The 23,806-nt window shown below is 38.7% G+C and overlaps 1 protein-coding gene across 2 annotated transcripts in view; it reads left to right on the top strand.

The window, feature by feature from the left end:
* The first annotated feature begins 6,338 nt into the window (after positions 1–6,338).
* plppr1 (phospholipid phosphatase related 1) overlaps positions 6,339–23,806 on the top strand; it is a 64,893-nt gene continuing 47,425 nt past the window's right edge. Inside the window, exon 1 of one of the 2 annotated variants that reach the window (XM_030743352.1) lies at positions 6,339–6,495. The gene's annotated coding sequence lies outside the window, so the exon portion shown is untranslated. Of the gene's footprint in view, positions 6,496–6,953; positions 7,111–23,806 lie in introns of those variants that run through there. The other variant, XM_030743353.1, reaches the window with a different exon arrangement.

Consider the following 23,806-nt stretch of genomic DNA (forward strand, 5'->3'; position numbering starts at 1 on the left):
CAGTTTAAGTAATATTATCAATAGATATAAAAATACAGATAAAAATACAATTATTTTACACATGAGAGTGTGTTAAGGTGTTAGTGTGTATTGCTTTGTGTTGCTCCAGAAGGACCTGTGCAAAGTCTGGCAAATGATAAATTTGTTTGGACAAGTACTCACTTAACACTGGGTAATTAAAGTGGAACTATCACACATTTTGCTATTTTTGTCAAACATATTCTCTTACAGTGGTGGTTGTGCATATGAAACTGACTGCTCTAAAGGCTCAATTTCCATTTTTTTTTTTTTTTTCTCCTGGAATAGTTTGTTTTCAGGAAGCTAGTACAGTATGTGCCTACTATGGCCATCTCATGCAGACTCACTGCTGTGCTCCAAATCCAGTGGTATAAAGAATGTAATTCCTACACATAACAAGAAGTTTGTGGATGGTGGTTGAGTTAACAGGTCAAGAATTCAGGAGGAACTTCTTAAAATGTATTTTATGTATTTATTTTTAGTACTTTGAGCTGCCATTTAGTTCCTTATTCAGGAGAAAGCTGATGTTTCTACAGCCAATATCTGCATAATCCTGATGGATAAATAGTACAGGTCAGGTAAAATGTAATTTAGATTCAGATGTGAATGCACCCTCAATATCTAACCGAATATGTGAACGCTAACCATAAATCTGCTAAACTGGGTGATATTTGCGGGCTTAAATTATTGCAGTTCCCTAAAGACATTGTGTTATGCTCTTGCTGTAAACTACTGTTCAGTATATTGATTATGTTTTCAGGGAAGAGGATTTTCCACATCAGACTACTGCTGTAACAAGCACTGTGTTGATGCTACTCTCACCACATTCTGTGTGTTCTGACTATACTGAGCTGTTTTATTTGACTGTTTGAATAACTTTCAGCTGACCTCTGTCTTGTAAACAGTCTTTGCTGCATTCCCAGCTGACTGACTTCAGTCTTGGAAATTTAGTGCAGCAAAACTGGACATGCTGGAACATCTGGCCCGACGAATCACGCTGGTTCCGATGCAGTATTTCATACTTGAAATACATATTTCTTGACATCTTATAAATAGCAATTCAACTTTTGACCCAGTCCACTGTTCAGTATTTTGTAGGAATCATGCCAAAGTCACTGGGATATTAGCCTGCCATATATAATATTTACAAACAGGATGTGTTCTATAAACCAGCTAATAGTAAAAACTTATTTATTTTAGTGAGCAAACACCAAGTTTCTTGCACAAGTGTCATCAAAATATTAGTAAACAAAACACAGTCTGATGAATACTGTATATCTCACAGAAGAGATTCCAGCAGGAGAAACTTGGAAATTACCGTTTTCCAAAATATAGTCCTCCTGATGAGCCAATCATATACACTCACCAGTTGCTATATCTCATTTCACCATATCCCAAATGTCCTCTATTGGACTGAGATCTGGTGACTGTGAAGGTGATTTGATCACAGTGAACTCATTGTTATGTTCAAGGAGCCAGTTTGAGATGATTTGAGCTTCGTTACATGGTGCGTTTTCCTGCTGGAACCAGCCTTCAGAAGGTAGATACAACAATACTCATGTAAGCTGTTGGTCTGAATGTTGCAGAAATTGAGACTCATCAGACCAGGCAATGTTTTTTCCAATATTCTATCATCCAATATTAGTGAGCCTAAGTGAACTGTAGCTTTTCTTAGCTGATGGGAGTGACTCCCGTGAGTGGTCCTCTGCCGCTGTAGCTGATCTGCTTCAAGGTTTGATGTGTTGTGTATTCAAAGATGTTCGTAACGAGTGATTATTTGTATTTCAGTTGTCTTCCTATCTCTCTGTTTTCCTCTGACCTCTGGCAACAACATGGCATTTTCACCCAGAGAACTGCCATTCACTGGATATTTTCTCTTTTTGAGTCCCTAGAAATGGTTGGGCAGGAAAATCCTAGTAGATCAGCAGGTTCTGAATTACTCAGACCAGTCAGATGAAGGGTATTTACTGTAAAATTTAGGGGGAAAATATCATACCATTGGTCTTTTACATTTTCATTTTCTTGTCATGCTGCTGCTAGTTTTGAGGATCTTTCTTTATTGAGTCTGTCTTTTTCTGGCATTTTGGATTCTTAATTATCCTTGTATCGATTCAAAAGAATCTGACTGTATCTGGCTTCCTTTTTAATAACACATGCTTCAAGAAGGGACATTTTCCCTTTTTGCAAGATAAATTACTCACATTTGATTGATTTTTCACAGGTCCACAGTTTTGAACCTGTGAAGTTTTCAGTTTTAAGCAGCGGTCAATGATTCTGCTTGTATAACATCACCAACATCACATATACTTCCAAATCTAATCACAGGCCAATACATTAACAGTCTTCTGTGGTCTGTTACCTCATATAATATATGAGCCAATAGATGTGGAGTCCCTTACTTAATAATATGGCCAGGTTTTACTTTTTTTTCTTTGTTTTTTCTTTGCGCCTCAGCCAATTTACCTTCAGATAATGTTTGAACTTATAACTGAAACCATTCTGTACCAATCATGATTGCCTTCCTCTAGGCTCTCACTGCCCCCATTTAGTTCCAAAACATACCCCAAATTAGATACAAAATCCATCCATGACATTTTACATCCCCCTTTACTAATTAACATATGCTTATTGGACATGTCTTAGTTTTACAGCAACATCAGTTTTTATGCTCAGTTTGGTTCATGTGGCTGAAAGCTAGAGATGAGAAACAAGGGGAAGAGTGAAAGAACTGGACTCACAATGCACAGGACAGGAATATGGGGAGCCTGAGCATGGAGTGTAATGTAGCGTGCTTGCTGAATCTAGATCACTGAACACACCAGTGTTTCTTGTAGCGGTGATGAATACTGTGATTTCATTTAAATGAGTCTGTCCCAGTTATGGCAGCTGTGCTTTCACAGTGCTAATGCTACAAGTTACTGGGTTGCAGAGGTGGGAATTTGGTGTCTCCTTTGAGATGAGATATATTATGCAATAACTACACTTTGGGGAAAAGACGTGGATAACAAGTGTGAATGGTATTTCCTGGGAAGGGAAATCAGAAAATTCATTTTGGAATAACTATCAAACCAAATCGTTTGAGGATAAACCTTCTGCTTCCATAAACATGCATTAGGAGATGTGGCTGCAACTTAACTTAACGGCTGCTCTGAAGCACAAGATTTGAGCTAACAAAATGCACTGTGGTTATATGTTTTATTCTGTTGAGTAGTAAATGTCACACATACTTTGCAAAGTAAAGATGTTAGGCAGTGGACCAAACCACTGTAAAACACTTGAGGGAGAATCTAGTTTTTAAACATAATCATTACATCTATATTGAAGAAAAACATAGTTTTTCACAGATAAAGGCGACTGGGACCTTTAATGGTGGTGGTGATGGTGGGTGCCTTAGGGGTACAATCAAATTTCCAAGAAGTGCCACTCCGAACTCTAGCATTGCCATTCTCCCGTACTGGGAATTGATCATATATTTATTAGTATGCGTAACATAAAAATGGAGGAAGTCTTAACAGTTAGTCTTAGTTATTAATCATACCTTGTAGAACCCTTCTTATCAGAATATTTCAGTTTGGTTCTTTCATTGAGTTACACTACTTACCGTAAGAAGGAATTTCACTTCTGGAAGTTGAAGTAAGTCCTAAAATTGAACTGTCCAATATACAGTTCACAACTATTTTAAAAAAACTGGTGGTCTGTGACCAGAAAACAGACAAAATGAGAGGTATTAGTTACTGGAAAAGAAGTAGAAATGTTTACTATCCTTCCAGAAATTCCAGCTGTATCTGGTAGCAACTGTTAGATAAATACAACCACAACAATAACAGTAACTTCCCAGTTACAGACATTAACAACGAGGAAGTGCTGCAGTAACATCCCCCAAATTCAAAGCATAACTATGTGCAAGTAAACCCCCCTCATGGTATAGTCTCTGGATTCTACACTACAAGGTACAAAAGATCTCTGGGCATGAGAAGTTCGAAAAGGTGGTATCCTGTACCTCCATCGTGATGGTAATAAGAGCTATTCACCCTAAAGAGGGTGTGATACATCACTCAGGATCTCTCAGCACATTCCCAGAGCTTGGGACTCACAAAGTCCCGAGCTGTGGGAAAGATGTTGCTGCTGACCTGGAATCTTACTGCCCATATTTACAATCTTATCAAATTTGTTCTCTTTAAATACATCCAAAAACATTGGCAATAAAACCAAAAGTAGAAACACTCTTTACAAATGAGTGAGAGAAAAGAGCTGGTGTGTGTCTATCCATTTCAAACTGTTTCTCAAGTATCTGTACTCATTTTTTGTTTTCTTTGTGTTAAAACTAGCATGATATGCACAATACTCATGCTTCATTCTCTGTCATCAAACCAATAACCACAATATCATTAGCAAATTTACCATTTAAAACATGAAATAAGATCAATAAAAAAAAGTTTTTTGGGGATGATGATGTTTTTCATCTACTGTAAGAATTTGGATTTTAACATCAGAATTCTCACGTTAATCCAGAGATGTTTAAAGTACTGGAGTAGAGGAGTGGAGTAGAAGTACAAGTACTATATAAAAAATTGACTTGAGTAAAAGTTGAAGTGTTCTTTCAACACCATACTCAAGTGGAAGTACAGAAGTACTCAATTTTTTTGGTACTTAAGTATTGCAAGTAGAAGTATTTCAAAAATTGCTACTCAAGTACCGAAAGTACAAGTACAAGTAAAAGTACAAGTACTGTGTATATTAAAGAAAGGCAGTCAAAAGTTTGATTATCATTGTTTATATTATTTCAAACATTTGAAAGGCACAATGTATTTGGCTGTAGCTGAAGTACAATGATAAAAGGCCATACAAGTGTTTACAAAAAACAAACACAAATAAAACATCTCAAAAGGCCAGAGGGGCAGTCCACAGAGCAGCTAAGACAAACCTGGACAAGGTGTTCCTGGGATGTCATCCATCTCGATATCGGACAGTAAGCTGACGTGTTTTGTCCTCAATACTTGCAAGCAACAGCGGAAAAGGCGGAGACGAAGCCTGCGTTTTTTTTATAGGCTTGATCGCTCAAATCGCCCAGTGATGAGCCAGCTTCATAAACCGTGACAGCGCCATCTACCGCTCTGGCATTGATACTATGACTTGGGGATGATTAATAACGTTTTCATAATAGTAACGAGTAACGATTCAGCACGTGAAAAATGTATCGGAGTAAAAGTATTAAATTAATCAAAAATATATAGTGGAGTAAAAGTGAAAGTAGGGGAAAAAATATGTACTCCAATAAAGTACAGATACTGCATTTTAGTACTTAAGTACAGTACTTAAGTAGTTCTACTTCGTTGCTATACATCTCTGATGATATTGCAGCACAAGCTATCACACTGTGATCTATCAATCAAAAATGATTCAGCTCATCTGATGATTATGTTGTCCACATTGACATTGCTGTGACAACCTTTGCTTTAAGACGTATGGTTAAATAGTGGTCGGTGCATTCGCAAAGTCCATAAGCATAGTGCGTACATAAAGGGAACAACCTGCACAGCTGCTTTCCGGGCTGAGGCGATTGGATAAGCTCGGTTTCTGTGGAGGCGGGCCTAAGAAGAACAACTAGGAAGTCAAGTGTGCCTATAATTTCTGGAGGAGCTCCGCGTGCAGTCAACATGGAGGGGTGTACTGTATGATATTATTCACATAGATCTGTCTCCCATTATACAGACATATAAAGCTTGTTGGAAAATCTGTGAAGGCACCCTTTAAAGGAGTCGTTACTACATCCATCATATTTAAATGATCGCATATTTGCACTTGATGTGTGTAATTTTCAGTCAAACCCACCTGTATGGCTTTAAAATAATAATAATAATAATAATAATAATAATAAACATCTTTGAGAAATAGACAAAAATAAATTTGTATTATCTACAGTGTTGAAAAAGAATATTTTCGTACTAAACAATGGCACCAGTATGGATCTTCAGAATTCAATCAGCAACACCCACATCTCAGAAATCCATCCACCTGTGAACATGTGAAGCTCCATGAATATATTAAGCAGCCCTGAAGAGAAACCATGCCGTCTTTCTGGGATAAGGTGAATAAACCTGGGTTTTTTTTTTTTTTTTTTTGGTTTTTTTGTTTTTTTCTAATCTGGAGGTCTACGGGGCTGGGTGGCTGGGAAAATGTGGGCTACACAACCTACTTGACTGTAACACAAGGTCCCTACACAGAATTAAATACGCTCCATTGGAGATGAGTACGCGTCTTGTCCCCGCCCCCCGACAAGGCACAGCATCCATCCTCATGGGCTCACACGCTGCGTGATCCACATCACAAACCGAGAGGGGACACTTTGCCCAGCCGATGGAGTAGTAGTAGCGGTAGTAGTGTGGGTGCAGTTCACGGCTTCCCTTTACCCCCACTGTCCATCTTCTTCTTTAATGGAGTCACATTTTCTGTGGAATATTTCTCCATCCCATCGCGGTAAGTGTTTGCGATGCCTGCAGATGCTGTGGGGAAGAAATAAGAGGAAACGGGACTGTGTAGCTATTGTCTGTTGCTGGGGCAAGTTCGGATCTTAATCAAGTCAAAGCGCTGGAGTCCTCCTTAATGAAAGAGACTTTCTATGTGAGTTCAGTGAGAATGTGTGGGAAATAATGGTTTTAATGCTTGCACAGAATCGATATCGATATTTAAACACCTGTCTCTACCAGCAACAGTGACCTCCCTCTGGCGCTTTACGCTCACACAATTATGATTTTTATTATTTTTTTATAAGATTATTGAAAAGCATTTAAGATAATTTTCATCTGCCTCAGTTTTGCGCGTCCGGATAACAGCAAGCGGAGATTTGTGCAAATGTGTCGCCTCTGTTGCCGAGCAAATCGTGTTTTCAGTCCAGCATTAAAAAAAAAAAAAAAATTGGCCTATCTCCCCGCCCCCCAAAATCAGAGGCTGCCTAGTCCTCAGCCCTCCTAGACACGCACGGCGCAGTAGATGCCTTTTGGATGAATGACTGAAATCCCGTGGTTGTTAGAAGATTTGTGATGGGTGTATAGGGCAACCTCGAAATCAGTTCCGTGCAGCGTGTGTCCGCAGGTATCTTCTCTCTTTATATTCTGAAATGGATGTATAGCACTGGGCTCAGCTTTAGAAAGTGCTTGATTTTTATCAGCGTTTCAGGTGATGGCATGGTAAGAATGAAAATGTAATATACATTGATGATATCTTTAACCCTTATAAGTGTTGTACCTTATATCCTTTATGAAGCTGTTTTTTTTTGGTAAGCACAAAATGCTTGAGGATTGTCTTTTAATATGAGGTACAGTTTGTTTGCGAAGTAGTTTGATCAGTTAATACAAAGTATTAAAAAATCTAGAGTGATTAACTACAAAATGATAAAATTTCAGCTCAGCAGGACAGTAGCTAAATAGTTCCCGGGTGTTCAGATGCTCAGAAGTCAATTCCTCATCTACTGTTGAAGAATTGCTGTTTATGCTGAATCCCATTCACATTAATTGCATTTCTTGTCTGCTTGCATATATATTGATGAGCAAATATTACCTTTAGTTCTGTTTTTCCTACCTGATTGTTTGCATGTTGCCATGTGTTTTACATCCTCCATGTGTCTCTTGGCTGAATACTCAAAATAAGATGGCATAATATGACCTGCCCAGAGGCAGATTTCTGTCTGATATTTGCCCCTGGAACCTGTGAATTTCTCTGCCATCCTCTTTGTGTGTGTGGATAGTTACATGTGTTTTCATGCCCATCCTTGTTGCATAGTGAGGAAATTATATCATGCGTGTGGCTGGGCATCAGGGGAGCCTTTCTTTGGCTGTCAGCAGAATACAAGACGACACTTGCACATGCCATTCTTATTGGCACAAGTATACATTTACGTGAGTGTGTCGGTATGTGCTAGCTTGGTATAATAAATGTATAGAAATGTCTCCTGCACTCAGGCATGCTTGTGTGGGAGGTCCCACTCTACATAGCAAAGACCGTGTTTTGGTGTCTGTGTCTGTGCGTTTTTGCCTTTCCTTGAAATGTTATATTGTGACAGGCTGAGGTCACAATGACGTCATTTGCCTGGCAATGACATACTGTATTGACTTTGCCTGTGACATCAGCAGCAGCAAAACTGATTCTCGTGTGTGGTTTCTAAGACCAACAACACACACTTATTTTGTTTGCTACTGTTGTTGCTGTTGATGTTTCACACAGTTGAGGTCAACATCAACTTTGGATAAGATGCATCAGTCATTGTTATGACTGTTAGGTCATGAAGTGTTTGTTTTCACAAAAATGTGCAGTTTAGGTGCCATTTTTATTATTATCATTTTAATTTTACCAGCACAGTGACGCTCTCATTGGGACACTGTAGTTACCATCTTGTTTCCTTTACAAAGTGAACTATTTATAGATTTTGTGTCCTTTGTATGATATACTCTCGGCCACATTTGTGACATTATACATTGCAGGGAAGCACTGCAGACCTCCTTGGATCTTAGAATAAAGATACACTTGTCAAGACTTTACAGTCCTTGGCCACTTCATTAGCTGCATCTTTCTAGTATAAGTTGGACCAATTATTGGAAAGGTGTACCTTTCCAGTACTTGCCTTGTGAACTGCCTTAACTCTTGTGGCATAGATTCAACAAGGTGGTGGAAACATTCCTCAGAGATTTTGCTCTATATTGTCATGACAGCGTCACGCAGTTGCTGCAGATTTGTTGGCTGCCCATTCACGATGCCAGTCTCCCTTTCCACCACATCCTGAAGGTGCTCTATTGGATTGAAATCTAGTGACTGTGGAGGACATTTGATTACAGTGAACTCACTGTCATGTTCAAGAAACCAATTTGAGAAGCTTTCTGATATGGTGTGCTATCCTGCTGGAAGCAGCCATCAAAAGATGGCTCACTGTGGTCAGAAATGGGCAGCATTGGTCAGCAGTGATATTCAGGTACACTGTGGCATTTAAATGATGCTCATTTGATACTAAGTAACCAAGAAACTATCCTCCACACCATCACACCACCACCACCAGCTTGAACGGTTGTTACCAGAGGCAGATTTGCTGATTTGCTGTTTATCCCATATTCTAACCCTACCATCTGAATACTGCAGCAGAAATCAAGATTTAAAGAACCAGGCAATGTTTTTCCAGGCTTCTACTGTTTAATCTTGGTGAGCCCATATGAATTGTAGTCTGAGTTTCCTGTTCTTAGCTGACAGGAGTGGCATCCAGTGTGGTCTTCTGCTACCCAACTGTTGATGCTCTTCTGCGTATCTTGGTTGCGACAAGTTTTTTTTTTTTGTTTTTTTAAAATTTTTTTTTAACTTCCTGTTGCCTTCCAATCAGCTCAGAGCAGCCTGGCCATGCATCTCTGATCTCTGGCATCAAGAAGGCATTTTTGTCCAGAGAACTGTGGTTCTGCTTAGGCTCCTGCCCCCTCGACCCGGCCCCGGATAAGCGGAAGAGAATGGATGGATGGATGGAACTGCGGTTCACTGGACCTACATTTTCTCTTTTTCAGACCATTCTCTATAAACTCTAGAGACCATTGTGAGGGAAGATCCCAGTTTTGAGATACTTAGTACAGCCCATCTGGCACCAATGACCATGCCGTGTTAAATATCATTTTAATCATTGTCATTTTGCTCAGTGTGAGCTTCAGCAGGTCATCTTGCCCATGTCTACATGCCCAAATGGACTGAGTTTTTGCCATATGATTGATTTACTGAGATATTTCCTTTAACAAGCAGTTTGACAGGTGTACCTAACAAAGTAGCCGGTGAGGTATGCTAGCTCCTGTTCATACACTTAACTGTTTATCATCCCATTTTTCATTATCGTTGTGCTTAGATTTAAATAAATCAGAAAAAAAAATTGTGTATTGTTTGTTGTAGTTTTCTTACACAATGAACTATTTATAGTCTTTTTTTGCCCTCTACATGATTTAGTTTTGGCCACAACTGTAACATTATACATTGCAGGGAAGCACTGGCCAAAACTCTAAAGCTAAAATGTGTTTGTCTTATCGTTGTTAATCTCCAGTTGAAAGACATGGAGATTTGCCTGGAGCAAAGTAAAGCATCCCATGAGATTTGTGAAAATTAAATGATGCTCCAGTGCATCATTTTGTCCTCCCATAAGCAAGTGATAAATAAAAATAAAAATGTGAAATTCAGCATACCTCCCTATCAGTGATTGATGTGTCGGAGACATTGGCTAGATCTAAGTTAACATGTCTGCCTCTTTCATTCCTTTTATGAAGTCATGTAAATTCCAGCTGTTTTGAATAAAATGTTTCAGTTATTAAAAAAAAAATACAGTCTTAGTGTATCTTCATGGGTTCCTTATGTATTTCAAGTAGAAATGATTACAAGAAAACTCCAGCAAATGCCTTGTTTAAAACAAACACCAAAAAAGTACAGAAATAAAAATCTCCAGCTGGACGTAATGTAGTGAAGCAGTGACCTTTGAACTCATGTCTGATATCTAGCACCAGTTTTACTCCCACACTAGAGACTTGATCACATGTTTACACACACACACACACACACACACACACACACACACACACACACACACACACACACACACACACACACACACACACACACACACACACACTCTTTTGCTAGTGAAGTACCCAGTGTGTGCTTAGTGATGGATCATTGTAGAATCACTGCAGCCAGGACATTTGATGGCATACACTTGATATAAAAATATAGGCCCCACACTACTAAGGCAGTAAACATTACTGAAGGAACTGATCAGCAGATAATTATAGCCAGGTCCCTCCATTTTTGTTTATTAATACTAATTTTTGTAGGCTTCACCCACCTTGGCTGGCTCAGATCTGGTACTGATAGCGTTCAGAGTCTCAATGATGCTAACAAAATCCTAAACAAATCTAAATTTAGACTGGGGAATCTGTGGACTGAGAATGCCTTTCAAAACACCTTCCCCATGCATTTTTATTAGTTCTTCCACAACATAAACATGTGCGTATACCTAAACTCCCCATTCATACAGATTTCTGTACTGTACACATGGCCAATCTCCAGAAGGAGTGGGACAAAAAAATGACCATTCTCTCTTATAGTTTAGATACAGCTATAGATACACAGGCTGCCTCACGCACATACTCATTCATTCTGTTGTTTGATTACCACTACACACAGTTGTTGATGTTATTGGTGCAGTGAGGGTATTTTCACTGGGCAGTATATCTGTCACTGTGATGTCTCTGGGGGAATGATTTGCCCAAAGGGTGAGATAAGGTCTGCTCCTGGAGATGGAGAGTGCTTTGCCGTATCTAAGACGGCTGATGCATACAGGTGATAAGGCAATGAGCTGCACGCACAGTAGAGATGCACTTTTCCAAAGGTGCGCAATTGTGAGAACGTACATGTCCAGTACAGCCATATCAGACATTAGCTGGTCTTTAAACCTCTTGCTTCTTAGCACAGAATTGGTGTGATATCAAACTGCACCAATATGCAGCTTATTTTCTGGTGCATTCACAGTTAGCAAGTGGCCATCATGTGTTGTCTCCCAGGCATTTCTCGCCTAAGTCACATGGAATATTTCCTGCTGTGTGCTACGTGTAAGGAAGGAAAGCAGTGAAAAATATCTCGACCTGATTCTCCTGAAACTCTCATTCATGCATGAAAGCAACTTCAGTGGGGGATAGTTAATGATAACACTAGGAATACAACATGAATATTTTCCCTGGTTTTGCCACTAGGCAGACAGTTGTGTGCTAGATAATGTGGTTAAAAATGTATTCATAAGAAATTTTTTTGAACTGATCTTTTGAATGGACCTCCACTGTTCTTTAATGGATCAATAGCAGAGCCAGTTTGTCCTGTATTTTCATGCCCTAACTGTCAGTATGAGGATGGTGACTTCGCCTGTACATTGATTACTTTTAAAGCCTGCCCCAAAATATATATATATTATCACTGACAAAAGTATTCACTCATTAATTGCTACACACCTCCAAAGTTCATGTGGCCTTCAAATGAGCTCAAGAACAGTGCATGGAATGGGTCAGTCATGGAATGGGTTTCTATAGCCAAGCAGCTGCATTCAAGCCTTACATCACCAAGCATAATGCAAAGCGTCGGATGCAGTGGTGTAAAGCATGCTGCCACTGGACTCTAGAGCGGTGGAGACGTGTTCTCTGGAGTGACAAATCATGCCTCTTTGTCTGGCCATCCAATGGATGAGGCTGGGTTTGGTGGTTGCCAGGAGAACGGTCCCTGCACTGTGCCAAGTGCAAAGTTTGGCAGAGGGGGGGATTATGGTGTGGGGTTGTTTTTCAGGAGTTGAGCTCAGCCCCTTAGTTCCAGTCAAAGGAAATCTTAATGCTTCAGCATACTAAGACATTTTGGACAATTTCATGCTCCCAACTTTGTGGTAATAGTTTGGGGATGGCCTCTTTCTGTTCCAACATCCATAAATACATGGATGAGTGAGTTTGGTGTGGAAGAACTTGACTGGCCTGCAGAGAGTCCTGTGGACAACCTGATAGAACACCTTTGGGATGAATTGGAGCAAAGTCTGTGAGCCAGGCCTTCTCGTTCAACATCAGTTTCTGACCTCACAAATAAAGACTGGTCAAAAATTCCCATAAACACACAAGAATTGAAGCTGTTATATCTGGAAAGGGTGGACCGACATCATATTAAGCCTTATGGATTAAGAATGGGATGCCACTCAAGTTTATGTATGTGTGAAGGCAGATGAGCGAAAACTTTTTGCAGTATAGTGTATTAAAACTGCTGTTCTGATACCATCTGGTTCACAGCCTGAGATCCTCAGGCAGAAACCTGTTAACTATTTTTACCTCATGCTTAAAGACAAAAGGAGATCGAGCATTTGCTATTAGGGCTCCTCAGTTGTGGAATGACATGCCTGAGGAAATCACGTTATCAGTTTCTCCTTTTAAATCACTGCTAAAGACTCATTTATATTGCAAGGCTTTTTTAAAATATAAATTTTATTTGAAATTGTATTTTTTTTTTCAACATTCTTAGCTCAACTCCATCTTCCTTTACCTTCTAGATTTTTATGTTAATTTTAAATTATTCAATAAATTTGGAATTACATTCTATCTTATTCTAAGTTTGTCATTGCACTTGCATGGCCTATTTTAATTGATATGTAACTTGTTTTTATAATTTTCTCCTAGGTTGTTCTTTTATTCTGTGTTTCTGGGAAAAACTTTGTAATGCTGGTTTTGAGTACTATACAAATAAACTTTCTTCATCTTCTTTTTCTTATTATATTATATTACATATACAGTTGAAAGAGCTTTGGCCTTCTCAATTATAGCTACAAAATGTGATATGTTAGCACAAAAATATCAAAACCAGTCCTATGATAGTGAGACTGGGAAAAGAACATCTTTGTATTCATTTTTGTTTGTGCATTTCAGATTTTATTTTATGTTTGAAAATTTCTAATTTACTTTATTTCTTATCGGTGTCAGGGTTTGTTTTAGGCACTTTTTAAATATTATTATAGAGTGTATTTGTCAGGGGCAAGATTTTGGAAAAAACACAATAGGTAAGATTTTTTTGAAGGCACATGGCTCACCGTACTGTGTCTCAATAAACATCTGCATGAAAACTTTATCAGGCACGTTGTGTTGACAAATTTTAATAAACGGACAAAGACTAAAAACAAGGACATTTCTTCTATGTTTTAATTGTATTTTAGTTAGTTTTGTAGGTACACAATATCATTTCATTTAGGTTTATTTATTTCCAAAAATATTTTTTGCATTACTTGACACAATGTCACCGGGCACACTAAAAAAAGGCAGTGTTGAGTACTTAGGCAGGTGTTTGTATGTTTGTTTTTCCTGTCTGTCTACAGATAGATGTTGTAACATCACAACCATGTAAGATATAGATATAAAAATGAAGGTTGACTTTGACAGTGGGTGTTGTCTGACCCATGTATAGAGTGCCTAAAGTACCCCCAAATGTCATGTCCTACATGTACATTTTGATGTATTTGTAATTCTGCATACAATGTACTTTTGTCTGCCATATAAATGTAAACCGTATTTTCGAAGATTTGCACCGTCTGTAAACTCACAGGTGTTGTGGCTGGTGTGATCTTATCAAATCTTGTACTTTAGTTAAATTTTTTGTAGAGATGCACCTATTCCATTTTTCCAGACATTATGTCTCCAGCCTAGAGGTAAACCAGACATAACACAAGGTGCGACTCCCTGCTTCTAACACTCCCAAGAAAAGGCCAGCAGCACAGAGCAATTCAAGATGATGAGCAGTGGTTTATTTGCTTCAGAGGTGAGCAATGCCAAAACAACAAAGAAAAACTTCTAATGATCCCTATTCTTCCCTAATGGAAAATAAAAGGCAAATGACAATTTTCTAGTCTAGTATTCACTGCTTACTATTTACACAAGGCCCCTCAGTGAACAACACAGATATCAGAATATATAGTACCAGTCAAAATTTGGACACACCTTTTCATTCAATGGTTTTATTCATTTATTTGTTCTATATTATAAATTAATGTTGAAGTCATCCAGACTGTGAAGGAACACATAAAGAATCATGTAGTAAATTTAAAAGTCTTAAACTAACCAAAATCTGATTTAGATTTTAGATTCTTTACAGCAGGCACCTTTTGCTGTGATCACAGCTTTGCGCACTCTTGGCATTCTCTCAATCAGCTTCATGAGGTAATCACCTGAAATGGTTTTCCAACAGTCTTGAAGGAGTTCCCAGAGATGCTGAGCACTTGTTGGCTGCTTTGCGTTCACTCTGCAGTCCAACTTATCCCAAACCATCTCACTTGGGTTTAGATCAGGTGATAGTGAAGGCCAGGCCATTTGACGCAACACTCCATCACCCTCTTTCTTGGTCCAATAGCCCTTACATAGCCTGGAGGTGTGTTTGGGGTCGTTGTCCTGTTGAAAAACAAATGATGGTCCCACTAAGCACAAGCCAGATGGGATAGCATGTCGCTGCAGAATGCTGTGGTAGTCAGGCTGGTTAAGTGTGCCTTGGATTTTGAATAAATTGCCAACAGTGTCACCAGCAAAGCACCCCCATACCGTCACAGTTCCTCCTCCATACTAAGACATGGCATTCAAAACCAAAAATCTCAAATTTGGACTTATCAGACCAAAGGACAGATTTCCACTGGTCTGATGTCCATTCCAACTCTATCTCTTCACAACACAACTGATGGTCTCAAACACATTAAGAGGGCAAGAAATTCAAGAAGTGAACTCTTGACAAGCCACAGCTGTTAACTGAAAGCCACTCCAGGTGACTACCTCATAAATCTGACTGAGAAAATGACAAGATGTGCAAAGCTGTCATCTAAGCAAGAGGTGCCTACTTTGAAGAATCTAAAATATAAAACATATTCTGGTTTGTTTAACACTTTTGTGTTTATGAAACAATTCAATATGTATTTCTTCATAGTTTGGATGATTTAGTATTAATCTACAATGCAGAGACTTTTAAAATGATAAAAACCCACTGAATGAGAAGGTGTGTCCGAACTTTTGATTGGTACTGTAAGATTCAACTCTTAGCTTCTTGCACAAACACTCAGTGCTACTATCAAACTAATTGCTGCCTCTTTGTTGGGTGCAGAGGAAGCAAGAAGAGGGGCAAGGTGGCTGTCAGCTGGAGGTGAAGAGGCTGCTGTCCATCCAATCATCCAATCCACACACAACTTCTTCAAACCAGCCAATCAGCAGTCTCCACCTGTCTCGCAAACATGCATGCACACACACACACACACACACACACACACACACACACACACACACACACACACACACACACACACACACACACACACACACACCTTGGAGGGAGGAGAGAAAACTACACACACACACACACACACACACACACACACACACACCATGATCATATCACATGACTATTTACATTTTTGGCTTCTCCAATTATATCCAAACATGTAAGCAATAATGGGATGTGATCATGGATCATAACACTTGGCTGATACCAGTGTGTGCCGATTCTGATTTTTCTTTCTGAGAAGTATGACAGCATATACAAGCAAAAATCAACTTATTTTCAATGCAGAATGTTAGTTTCATAATCAAATAAATTATTACACTTCACAATTTCCTCCAAACTGTGCTATGTTACAGGATCTTGTCTTATGTAAACAGCAGAAAATAAAATGCTCTGCTACTAGAAAGAGGGAAAAATAATTAACTGAAAATTAATTGCTGTGCACCCACCTTTACCTGACATATTTTACTTTACCAATCAAAAGCAGGTGCAACAGATTTATATTGTACAAGCTACTCATATAAATTCAGCAGAGAATAGGACATTGACCCTTTTTATCATTTCCATTTTCATTTCATCTTTATCTTCCATCTTCAGGCTTTAAAAACTTCCTTGTGACTGCTTTGAGCCTTTGCTCATACCGAGGCTGCTGACTTGTGGCTGACTTGGTGCTCTGAATAGATTTAGCTTTAGCCACTTTGCCTTTGTTAGCATCTTTAATATGGCCAAGTTCAACTGGGTGAAGGTCTGATTAGGTTTGTTATGAGCATTTTAGTGGTGGTCACCCTGTGATTTACTGCTAGTGAGACTTTGGGTCTTCATTCATAGTTAATAGCTTCCATGTAATGACATATTAGCATGTGGCTATGAGTGAGGGCACAACTACTGTATTTGCCTGTGCTGCTGTACCTGTGTTGTGCATGCTTGAAACACACTAGGTCATAATCGGAGAAGCGTGAAAATGACCAGCTCATTACTGGTCTTGCGCAAGAATGCTGGTTACTGCCCAGTTCTGGTTCCTGCCTGGTTAATTGGTGCATCTCTACTGTTTATTTATTTATTTTTCTAAATTAGTGGTAGGAAGATTTGACTCAACCAAATTTTAGATCCTTTCTCCTGGCACATTTATACATAAACCCCAAACAGAATGATCAAATATTACTTGATGAATTGCAAGATCAGTTGAAAAAGTTTTTTTGTGTTATTCCTCAGTTAGTGTTTGCATATATATATATATATATATATATATATATATATATATATATATATATATATATATATATATATATATATATATGTCTTTTAAATCAAAATGGATGGAATTTTCCTTGTGATCAAAAGCAGTGTCTCAAGGTGCTGCAGTTTATGGAATTTTGTGTTGTCTTTTGGTGTCAGTTTGGAAAGTACTCGGCAAAGGTTTGACTTTCCCCATGTGTTGTACCTTTTTTTTTTTTTTTTTTTTTTACCACCTACTGTAAAAGCAGCTCTACCTTTTTACATACTGTATCTTCATTTAATGCATGAGCAGAGTTAATTACAGAGAAGTCATTGCTGTTTTAGCACTCCATAATCTTTTAGAATGGACTTTTTGAATGAAATGATGCAAGGATAATGAGAAGCCGCTGTAGCATGATCGTGTTGAAATCTTAAGAAATCTCAGAGGGGAAAGACTTCCTTATCTCCAGCTGGGTCAAGGGGACATTGCTGTGACGAGTCTGATGGCTGTTATGAAAAATAGCTCAACACTCAGAGATCAAGAGCTTGTTTGATCTAAATATAGACATAAGTCTGGAGATGTTACAAGGAAGCGTGAGAAACACTTGCTCAGCGCCAATGAGCATTCAACACATGGCTTTAGAACACATGGAAACCTGGAAAAAAATGCATTTCCCAAGTTAAATATGCAAATTATTTAGAAGCATTTGTATTTGTTTACTAATAAAATTAGTTGGGATGTACTCCATATAGTTGTGGTAAATTTGAAAGCAAAAATAAATAGAATATTAACAACAGTGTTATAATATCACGTTTAGCCTTAAGTTAGTTAAATGAGACTTTATAAAAGAAGAAATCTCAAACTTAAACCTTAATATATTATCTTACTGGTACTTTAGGTTATTCCTATAATAAGTAGCCGATAATTACTTTGGCAATTAAAATTTCCACTTTTTTTTCTAGTGCTGAAATGAGAATTCAAACATATGACATTGAGGCAAAAATGGTAATGGCTGCAGCAATGAGCTAAAATGAGCTACAGAAACAAGTGCCACTTTGCTTAATGAGGAAAAAGATGTGAGGGTGAAGCTCAGGTCAGCAGCTGAATAAATGTACAGAAATTATTTTAAAGACTTTTGAAACTGTTTGCGTGAGTGTGATGAGTGTGTTGCCAGTTAGTAACTTCTGAAGGAAACAACCTTAATATTTTCCTCGCTGCCTCGTCATGCTTGGCTTCCCCGTCTTGCTTTCTTTAGTTTCACTCTGGGAGAATTGTTTTACTATGATTTTACCAAAAAACATTCCTGATCCTCTCCTTCCATCTTATCTAGTCTGCTGGCATGCAGTTCTTTTTTTTGTTTTTCAGATATGAATTAACACGTGATGTTGGTTACCTAATATCTAATATCCTGTCTTAAATTTGCCAGTGAATATCTAGTGACCTAAAGAACAACATCCCCACACTCAAGCATGGAGGTGAAAACATTATGCTTTGGGACTGTTTTTCTGCTAAGGGTACAGGACGACTTCACTGCCTTGAGGGGCTAATGGATGAGGCCATGTACCGTAAAATCTTGGATGATAATCTCTTTCCCTCAGCCAGAACATGAAAATGGGCTATGGATGGGTCTTGTCAGAATGACGATGACCCAAAACATACTACCAAGGCAACAAAGGAGTATCTAAAGAAGAAACGCATTAAGGTTAGCCAGTCACCAGACCTCAGTCCTATAGAAAATCTTTGAAAGGCGATTTAGTTTCGAGTTGCCGAGCGGCAGCCAAGAAACATAAAGGATTTAGAGAGTTTCTGGAAAGAAGACTGGGCGAAAATCCCTCCTGAGATGTGTGCAAACCTGGTGACCAACTACAAGAAACATCTTACTATGTTCGCCAACAAGGTATACTCCACCAAGTGCTAAGTCATGTTTTGCTTGGGGATCAAATATTTATTTCACTCATTGATATGCAAATCAATGTGTGACTTTTAGCTAATGTATTTTTTTCTGGATTTTTATTGATATTCCATCTTTCTCCATTAAAATCAAACTATCAAACAAAATTATAGACTGTTCACTTCTTTGTAAGTGAGCAAACCTACAAATTCAGCAGGGGATCAAAAAATAATTTCCCCCACTGTATGTGCAAATGGTAGGTGTGATATCTGGAGGCCTAGATAACTGTGGGTGCTAGCAAGATGAGGAACCATTTAAAAAGACAAGCAAAGACCCAGAAGAGGTAGCAGAAGTTCTTCCTTCCCAAATGACCCACCTACAACACGCATACCTTATTTTTGGTCCTCTGTATCCCCTTTCTCATGTCTCATGTGTCTCTTTCTGTTTATCAGTCTTCTATCCTTTTCACTCTATCTGCTCTGAGTCATTGCCCTGTCTGATGTTTAGCTCTGCGGGTAGGTGGGAGAGGGAAGATGATGATGATGTTATGTTATGTTATCTTAACACACGTGTGTGTGTGTGTGTGTGTGTGTGTGTGTGTGTGTGTGTGTGTGTGTGTGTGTGTGTGTGTGTGTGTGTGTGTGTGTGTGTGTGTGTATGTCTGTGTGCATGATACAGGGATAAGTGTGTAATGACAAGACTCCATTAGTGTGAAGTGGGTGGTTTAATAGAAGACTGTGACTCTTCCATCTAGGAATGATCTTTAGACTTTGAATATATTTATTGATTTGTAATTTAAACCTCTAGGAGTGGCGTAATAAATAATATTCCCTACAGTCTGAAAAAATGGATGGATTTCCCAGGAAGCACTTTTAAGAAAGCTACAAGGGAAGATTGAAAACTGACTATTTATAGCCACAAAGATGCTCTTTTGGCGATAGTCTTAGCCATGGGACATCTCTGTATCTCTGGCGGCATACTGTTTTGCAGTCGGCAGAGGAGGAGAAGGAAGAAAATCAGAATGAGATCTACATACCCCAATGACTGTGAAAGTTTTCCTTGGTAATCATTTCAGGAAAATATTTTGTGTAAAAAAGCTATTCATAGTTTGTATTGTGAATAATAACTGAGCATAATTGGTCCATTATTCTGTAGTCAAATTAATTAGCCTAAAAGCCACAATGCTGTAGGGTGGGTATGGATTATATGTTCAGTTGGCTTGTTACCATCCAAAACATCCTTTTCAGTTTTTCATGCAAAACAGCTAAATGTAACATCTAAAAAAATGTAGATGTTATGAAAGGGGGCACAAGGGTGATGATGAACCTAAAGAGAACTGTCACCCAGATCTGCAGCTTCCTGTTTCCCAAACTGTGTGCCAAGTTTAGCTGGCTGGCCCACAGCATTACTGAAACGATTCACTCATCACTCAGTGCATTACATAAGAATGTGAAGTCACTGTAAAGGATAGACTTGACTGAGAAACTCAAGACACTAAATCGTCAATGCATGGAGCAGGCGTAGCCACTGGAGCTCATTGCACCCACTCAAGGAAATGCTTGCAATTCCACTAGAGGTGCCACAGCACACCTGACAAGCCTAAAAACTACACGTTACTAAAATTAGCATAAGTTTGTTTTTATGAAAAACCACACCAAACAATGCAGAGTAAACATAGAGGGCAGGAAATCAAACACAGGGTTGGCCTAGAAAATCCAGTCAATTTTCCAAATAAAATTCTCCAAGCACAGAGAAAGCTCCAATACTGAAAGGCTGCTAGCAGGGATTTGAAACCTTGAGAATGATGGAATAAAACAGCATGAGAGACGAGGTGTCAAAGTCACTCACCAGTGTACTCTCAGGGTAAAGCATATTCTGCTAACTAGCAATTTAGAACATGAACTTATCAGCAAAATTTTTACTGAGGTCATAAATTATTTGAGAAGTAGATTAATTTTCTTAAACTTCTATACTTGCAACCAAAGGAGGTTGGAATAATGCAAATCCCTTTGAGGTTGACCTCACTTCATTTGGTTACATCTGTTCAACTGCTCGTTAACACAAATATCTAATTAGCCTATCATATGGCATCGGCATTTAGGCATGTAGACATGATCAAGAGGACCTGCTGAAGTTCAAACCGAGCATTGGGATGGGGGAGAAAGGTGATTTGTGACTTTGAATGTGACACGGTTATTGGTGCCAGACAGGCTGGTCCAAGGATTTCACAAACTGTTGATCTACAAAACCATCTCTGAGGTTTAAAGAGGCCTCTAAAAGAGAAAATAAACCAGTGAGTGGCAGTTCTCTGGGTAAAAATGCCTTGAGGTCAGAGGAGAAACGTTGGTAGGAAAGCAACAGTAACTGAAGGTTCAGGTAGTGGTGGTGTAATTGTGTGGAGGATATTTTCTTGGCACACCTTGGAGCCCGTAGTACCACTTGAACATTGTTTAAGCACCGCAGCTTATATGAGTGTTGTTTCTGTTCATCACCACAGTTTGCCCATATTTTCATGGCTGCTTCCAGCAGGATAACACAAGTGACATGTAGACTCTGGGGCAGACTCAAACCCAGGCCTCTGCAGTAGCCTTCAGCAAATGGGTTGCCTATTGAACTAGATGGGTTGTAGCGGCACCCCAATTAAGTCAGTTCTGAAGGCAAAAGAGGTTCTGACCCAGTATTTGTAAGATATAGTTAATGAAATGGCCGGTGTTTAATTGTTTTTAGCAGTTTAGCCTGGATAGATGGACTTCTAGTATTTTTTCGCATAGCCTCTTTGTTACATAGTGCAAGTGCAAGGTCTTAAAGACTCTGGTAGTATATTTCCTTTTGCTGGCATTTCTGAGTACCATATACTGAAGCAGCCAGTGTGCCTTAAAAATTCTGGCATCTATAAGAGTTCAGTAACAGATGCAGCTCTCTTCAAATAGTAGAAAAAAAAGGCGAGGCTACAGCAACGACCAGCCAGCAGTGATAACGGGAGGTAATATTTCATTTTCTATAACCAGCTGCTGGCTCTATCACAAACTGTCATTGTGACATTCAGACAGTCATCACGCTCTGGCAGAACAACTCAGCTGGAGACTAGGAGATGGTCAATCAGGTACAATATTTCTGTGCTCAATATTTTACAGTTAGGTCTTGCTGTCCCTGAAAGGAAAGCAGTCGCATGCAGACAAAGAAGTCATCACAGCTGAGTGGCTGAGGGGAGGAGATAGTGATGAATCGTGACGAGGCCTGTAGGCTGCTCGTTTGATGATCTAGCCTCTGGTGAGATGATCTGATCACCTTTCATCTGACTGACTGTAATTAAGTGTCTCTTAGTATTAGAAGAAAAATGCTCCTTTGTTGAAAAATCTCTTCCAACTCTGGGTTTTCAGGCACCAGAAAACGAGAAATCATGTTGACTTTACTGTGACTACATCCAGTTCAGGCTGATGTAGTGTCTGAGAAACAAATGAATGTGGTGTAAATTCTTTGGACACAGAGTGCAGCCCCCTTCAATTTTCTTATTTGAATCATCTGTCGAAGAGGTCCTAGTAAAAATCAGAGAGTTTGGAGTTCAACTGTCGCTTTTTTTCACCTATGTCTACACTGTTGCCCACAGAGTAACACAAAATAAATATGTAGGCAGTACAATTTCATGTGTTTCTCAAAAAAATGTACATTTCTCGACAGATTTCAGGTTTGGAAGCACTTGGAGCATTCAGTGGACAATTTTCCTACTTTGCAAATAGCCACTAGTTTTAAGCTTTTTGGAGTAAATTACAGTAAGTGATAGTAAGTAATGCTGTGCTTTTTCTGAACCATGTGGTTATTAGTTTACTCTGGTGTTACAATACCTGACTATGACTAATATCGGGCCTGAATCTAAATATAATTGCTTATAGAAACAGGAGGCAAAATAGGTATGTGGTAAACAAAGGGCAGTTGAAAAGCAGCTGTATATGTTCCACCAACTTTATAATAAGGAAATGAATTTCCAAGTACCTTGGATGGGAAACGCAAACCCAGTACACCTCATTTATTCTTTGCTATTGATCTGACAAAATCCAATCAATTCCTTAGTTTATATGTGTACATGTAAAAGGATCTTGCGTATTCTTTGCTGGATTGTCTGGTGGTTAGCACTGTAATTGCAGTGTCTTCCATTTGACTCATATCTCTTGTCTGCTACTGAATGAGACAAAAATACTGATTACTTTATATTGATTTGCACAAATACACATATTTTGCTGTTTCCCCCAAAACATCATCCATTCAAAACATTCATCATTGGTTGGGCTCTACTGACTATTTTTGTTGACTATCATCAGTTGTGCTTTGAGTTTAATCCCAAGTGTAGCAAATTTTTAATGCACCAGTCTAGAAAAACAAATATACCCTGTTGTTCGTACATACTAAATACACTGGAAGTTATTCAGTAGTACATAAGAGCTCAAACACAAATCAAATTTACCACAGAGATTAAAAAACAAACACAGCGGGCTACATTAAGTGTTTCCACTTGGCTGGCTTGATAAAATCATGGTTCAGTGAAGTAAGCTGCAGAAATGATGAATAATTCCTCTTGAGATTTTTTTTATAAACATATCATACCTTGGAGCATGTTAATGTGATTAGTTTGGTCATTGAATTTGGGAGGCTTTTTTTTTTTTTTTAACACATTATGACTATGACTATTTAATTTCTTCTCTGCTGTTGATGCCATAATCTGAAAAGTTACTGAGTCACTGGAGGCTGGTGATACTCTTAATATGTACTGAGATGGATTGCAAGGACGACTAGCTGCATGGTATCATTAAGATATTTTTATGGCATTCAAAGCTTTTGAGGTGGATGCTGGCAAT

The sequence above is a fragment of the Archocentrus centrarchus genome, chromosome 12 (genome assembly GCF_007364275.1).
Source record: "Archocentrus centrarchus isolate MPI-CPG fArcCen1 chromosome 12, fArcCen1, whole genome shotgun sequence".
Taxonomy (NCBI): domain Eukaryota; kingdom Metazoa; phylum Chordata; class Actinopteri; order Cichliformes; family Cichlidae; genus Archocentrus; species Archocentrus centrarchus.